Below are 4,951 nucleotides of genomic sequence, written 5' to 3'. Positions count from 1 at the left end.
CCTTATATAAGTGTTTACTCCTCAATAAAACCCACACAAGGAGTTTACGGTCGTACACCCTTGAGTTTACGGCCGTGAACTCCAATCTTGGTGGTAATTGATGTTTTGAAGTGCTATTTGATTTCTAGAATAAGCCTTGCTTGGTTGTTTAATCCTTTGGGTAGTTTAGGGCATAGAAATACTCCTTTGAGGAGTTTACGGCCCCAAGGCCAAATCCCTTAGAGTTTACGGCCGTAAACTCTCATGGGATGGGTGTTTTTATTCTTTCAAGTCCCAAGCACAAGTAGGATAATTTCTAGGCATTTGTTTAAGGCTAAACAGGACCCTAGGCACACTTTGGTGCCCTTGTTTGGAGTTTACGGCCTATGTGAATTCCTCGGCCGTAAACTCACTTTGAGGGGTGTTCTTGATGTTTTAAAGTCCACAAATTAGCTAGAAGTAAATGAGGGTTAATGTCTAAAGCCTTAGGAGTGATTAGGGCACATTTTGGCCCTTGAATTTGGAGTTCACGGTCCAAGAAGTTCTTGGGCCGTGAACACCCTAAGCTAGGTGTTTTTGATTGTTTTCTAGTCTCAAATATACATACATATAATCCTTAGCTAGTTACTTAACAAGGAAATGAGACTAGATAGCCTTTAAGCTTCATTTTGGAGTTTACTCCCCAAGAACGTTCTTGGGCAGTAAACTCCCGAATCTCACGTATTTGACATGTAATCTATGTTATTAAGCATATAACAAGTATTATAAAACAACTAGAGAAGTGTACTCACGATTTGGGATGAAAAACCGAAGATCCGTGAGAGAGAAAATGGTTGGAAATGTGAATAATGAATGAATTTAGTTCAGAAATCTATTTATAGTCCTGAGATATTTTGGACAGAAAATATTTTTATTCCTGAAATGATTTCTAATATAACAGAGTGTTGGAATAACAGTGTTGCACAAAACCATAGTGCATCCACTCTCCTGATATTTACTGAAGTGTAAACCCTGGATTACTCCAACTTATTCGAAAAGTCTGAAAATTGACTATGACTGTTATAACTTCTATTGAAGTGATATTGTTTGTACAGAATGGAAATTTCGGGTTGTCACATATTTATTGATTGAATTTTGTTAAGAATTAAGTTCGTCTGGTCTTGCAAAATCAGATAAAACCCATTCCTTTGTTAATAATTAGGTTAATTTAATAGTAGATAAATTAATTAGTCAAAATCGTTCCCTGAGATCGACACCCGACTTACCCAACTACTCTATAATTTTGACTAGGTACACTGCCTAGATGCAATTAGTTAGTTAAGGTAGTTAGGTTATAAATAATAAAATTAGGTGTAGCTATTTGCACGCATCAAGTTTTTGGCGCCGTTGCCGGGGAACAACTTAGTTAATTATTAGTTTGTTTCTTTAAATTAATCCATCCTTTTTGTAAGATAAAACCTGCAAAAAGTTACTTTTATGTTTTAATTTTTTTCTCTGTTACAGGACTCACGACATGAGCATATTGTCTCACGACGTGAGAACTGTGATTTTTAGTTTTCTTTAGTTTTTAGTTTATTTTTGTCTTTTAGTTCAATTTTACGTTTTTAATTTGTTTAGTTTTCAGGAGTTCATGACCAGAGGCTCTAACACACCTTTGGTGCCACCACCTGAAGATCCGGAGTCAGCCCTTCAAAAAAATAAGAACAAGAACGCGAAGGAAGATCAAACACCAAAGAAGACACCCTTACAATAACTAAAATCATCCTTTTCAAGGAAGTTAAGGAAGAAAGTGGAGGATTCAAGTTCATCTTCAAAGACCAAGAGCAAGCTTGAAAACTTAGATCAAATACCTGTCCTAGCTGAGTCCACGTACGATACCGAGCTTGAAATTGAATTACAAACATGTGAACCCGAGAACGAGCTGGAGAAAGAGATGGCGAACATTGATGAGATGGCCATGGGGGACTACAAAAAGCACATTCAAGATGATGTGGGGCCGGGTTTAGTACAACCTACGATCCCGCCAATGCCACATTCGAGTTGAAGGGACATATCCTTACTGCACTTAAGGATACCCCATTCTACGGGAAGGATCACGAGGATGCTTTCAAACACTTAGACGAGGTGAACGATATTGCGGATTATTTTAATACTCCCAATATCCCAAGGGAGACATCTTTGCTAAGGATGCTACCAGTCACTTTCAAGGGAGCAGCAAAAGACTGGTTGAAGGCACTCCCACCCGGTACAATTACCACATGGGCCCAGTTACGTGAGAGATTTCTAGATTAGTTTTCCCACCCTCCAAAATCTCTAAACTCAAGAAGGCAATTGCCAACTTTGACCAACATCCGTGGAGTCATTATACGAGGCCTGGGAACGCTACAAGGGGTTGTTAAGGAATTGTCCTCAACATGACCTCAATATTCAGCAAGAGATGTCAATATACTATGATGGGGTGAATGTTATGACAAGACAACTCCTTGATTCGCAAGGACGACTAACGAAGAAGATCCCAAATCAGGCTAAGGAGCTGATTGAAGAGTTTTCAAGGAACTCTCGTGAGTATCACAACCCAGGACGTGATGGAATAAAAGGCAGAGGTACACAAACTGAAGAGATGGCTGCTATGATGCCAATGCTTAGCAGCATGAATAGGAGATTGACTCAATTGGACCAATCAATTCTTGAAATTCGAGTTGGTTGCGAGAGATGTAGTGGCCCACACTTGACAAAGGATTGCAATATGGATGAATATGGAAACAAGAAAGCTCAAGTATGCTAGTATGATGAAGATTGGAGAAAGCCAAAGAAGGAGTGGCTACCTTACGAAGAATACAAGAAGCAAAAAGAAGCGAAATTTAGGCAAACTGGCCAGGGCTTCTACCAAAGAGAGCAACCACTAGCTGAGAAGAAATCAAAATTAGAGACCATGTTGATGAAATTCATGAAAGTTTAGAAAAAAGACATGATGCTACTGACACTGCAATGGAAGTACAAAGAAGTATAATGAAGAATCTGATGGGTTTTAGCCATAAGAACATCCTATGTGCTCATGCAACCCTAATGCTTAGATATAGGTTTCTCTATTGTACATACAATTCATCCAAGACTTTAAACCCTAGTTATAGCATACAATTAATCATATTAACATGTGAAAGGGTGTTTTAGATCTTACCTTGATTCTTATGTAGCAATAACAATCTCAAATCCTCCTTGTAATGACTTTAGAAATCTTAAAGTCATAAGGAGAGAGGAGGTTGCCCAAAACATATGGAAACCCTAAGGAATAAGTTCACCACGTTTTTGAGTCTCAAGGGTCCTTTAAATAGTGAGGCTATTAGGGTTATCTAACAAGGAAACCCTAATATAGATGCTTAGGCCATAAGCAACCCATGGACTCCCTCCTTAGAGGCCTAGGACGATTTCTAATGGGTTTCCCCATAGAATTCGTCCACTCCTCTAATATGGAGTCCATTAGCCCAATATTCAACTATCACACAATTGACAGTTCTAGTCCCTTAAGTTTAATTAATATCTTTTAGCCACAAACTTATTTCTTATTAATTCTTGACTAATATTAATTAAACAATATGATTTCTCCTTTAATATATTATTCTCATAATATATTAATAAATCATAATTAATCTTCTCTCTCCATAGTTCATCCTATCAAGTTGCTTTGGTGAAGGCAACCCAAAAGGACCATGCACCATCGGGTCAAGTACATACCAAAATAGTTATGGACTTACACACTAATCCAACAGTCTACCACTTGGATAAGTCTAATAACTATTCTACATATGACTTCAGATCCTAATCTGCAATCGTAGCTTTCAAAAGTCGCTGTCAACTCTGATCTTATCAGATACGCGTCCTTTAGATAAGGGATCATATATACCTCCATTCTAGATATCGTATAGACTGAGACATAGATTTAATATATTATTCTCATAATATATTAATAAATCATAATTAATCTTCTCCTTTAATATATTATTCTCATAATATATTAATAAATCATAATTAATCTTCTCTCTCCATAGTTCATCCTATCAAGTTGCTTTGGTGAAGGCAACCAAAAAGGACCATGCACCATCTGGTCAAGTACATAACAAAATAGTTATGGACTTAGACACTAATCCAACAGTCTCCCACTTGGATAAGTCTAATAACTATTCTGCATATGACTTCAGATCCTGATCTGCAATCGTAGCTTTCAAAAGCCGCTGTCAACTCTGATCTTATCAGATACGCGTCGTTTAGATAAGGGATCATATATACCTCCATTCTAGATATCGTATAGAATGAGACATGGATTTAAATCATTCTCTTTGTCTATGTGTTGTTTCTCGATTTCCGATTTATGACCACTGACAACAGACTACAATTGAACACATCAAATTAGTCCCGGCTTGACCAAGCACTTAGTGTCATCACTAAATCATCGATGGGCCCACATATATCACTTTCATCCTACTTTGGATAAAAGGAACGGATAAACTTTGATTCAATGCTTGCTTGCACTCACTCATCGAATCACACACAACAATATGTTTTATGACACCAAGTTACTGGTGCGTTTACATATTATCAATGTGTAACCGACTCACAAGATACAACTCACACATCTCGGTTTCAAGAATATAAGATGTTATCGTCTCACCAATCACTCGTGATAAAATCCATGAAGTGATCCAAGTGAGTGTGGGTTTAATCCAATGCTCAAACTCATATTCATAAGAACTCATGAACGTTGCAACTAACATTTGCTTATGTCTAGTACACTTTAGACAATCCACACACCAATTCACGACAGTCTTCATTCATACCTACTTCCAACATATAAACGACTGTGGTCTGTTCGAATAATTTGATTGTTCTGAACCAATTTAATTATTCAGGAAGTCAAAACATGCAAAGTGAAACACATGACTAATACTAATCCCATATGGCCCCAAACTCTGGGTAT

General features: G+C 37.4%; 1 non-coding gene across 1 annotated transcript; it reads right to left on the bottom strand.

The window, feature by feature from the left end:
- Nucleotides 1-2,294: 2,294 nt before the first annotated feature.
- Nucleotides 2,295-2,400, bottom strand: LOC145103597 (small nucleolar RNA R71). The gene has a single exon (XR_013706680.1). It is a non-coding gene; the product is annotated as a small nucleolar RNA R71 (small nucleolar RNA).
- Between the last annotated feature and the right edge of the window lie 2,551 nt (nucleotides 2,401-4,951).

Source organism: Lactuca serriola, chromosome 4 (assembly GCF_051521515.1).
Source record: "Lactuca serriola cultivar US96UC23 chromosome 4, Lser_US96UC23_V15, whole genome shotgun sequence".
NCBI classification, from domain to species: Eukaryota; Viridiplantae; Streptophyta; class Magnoliopsida; order Asterales; family Asteraceae; genus Lactuca; species Lactuca serriola.
Note: the sequence above shows the minus strand (reverse complement) of the source record. Positions and strands in the feature narration are given on the sequence as shown.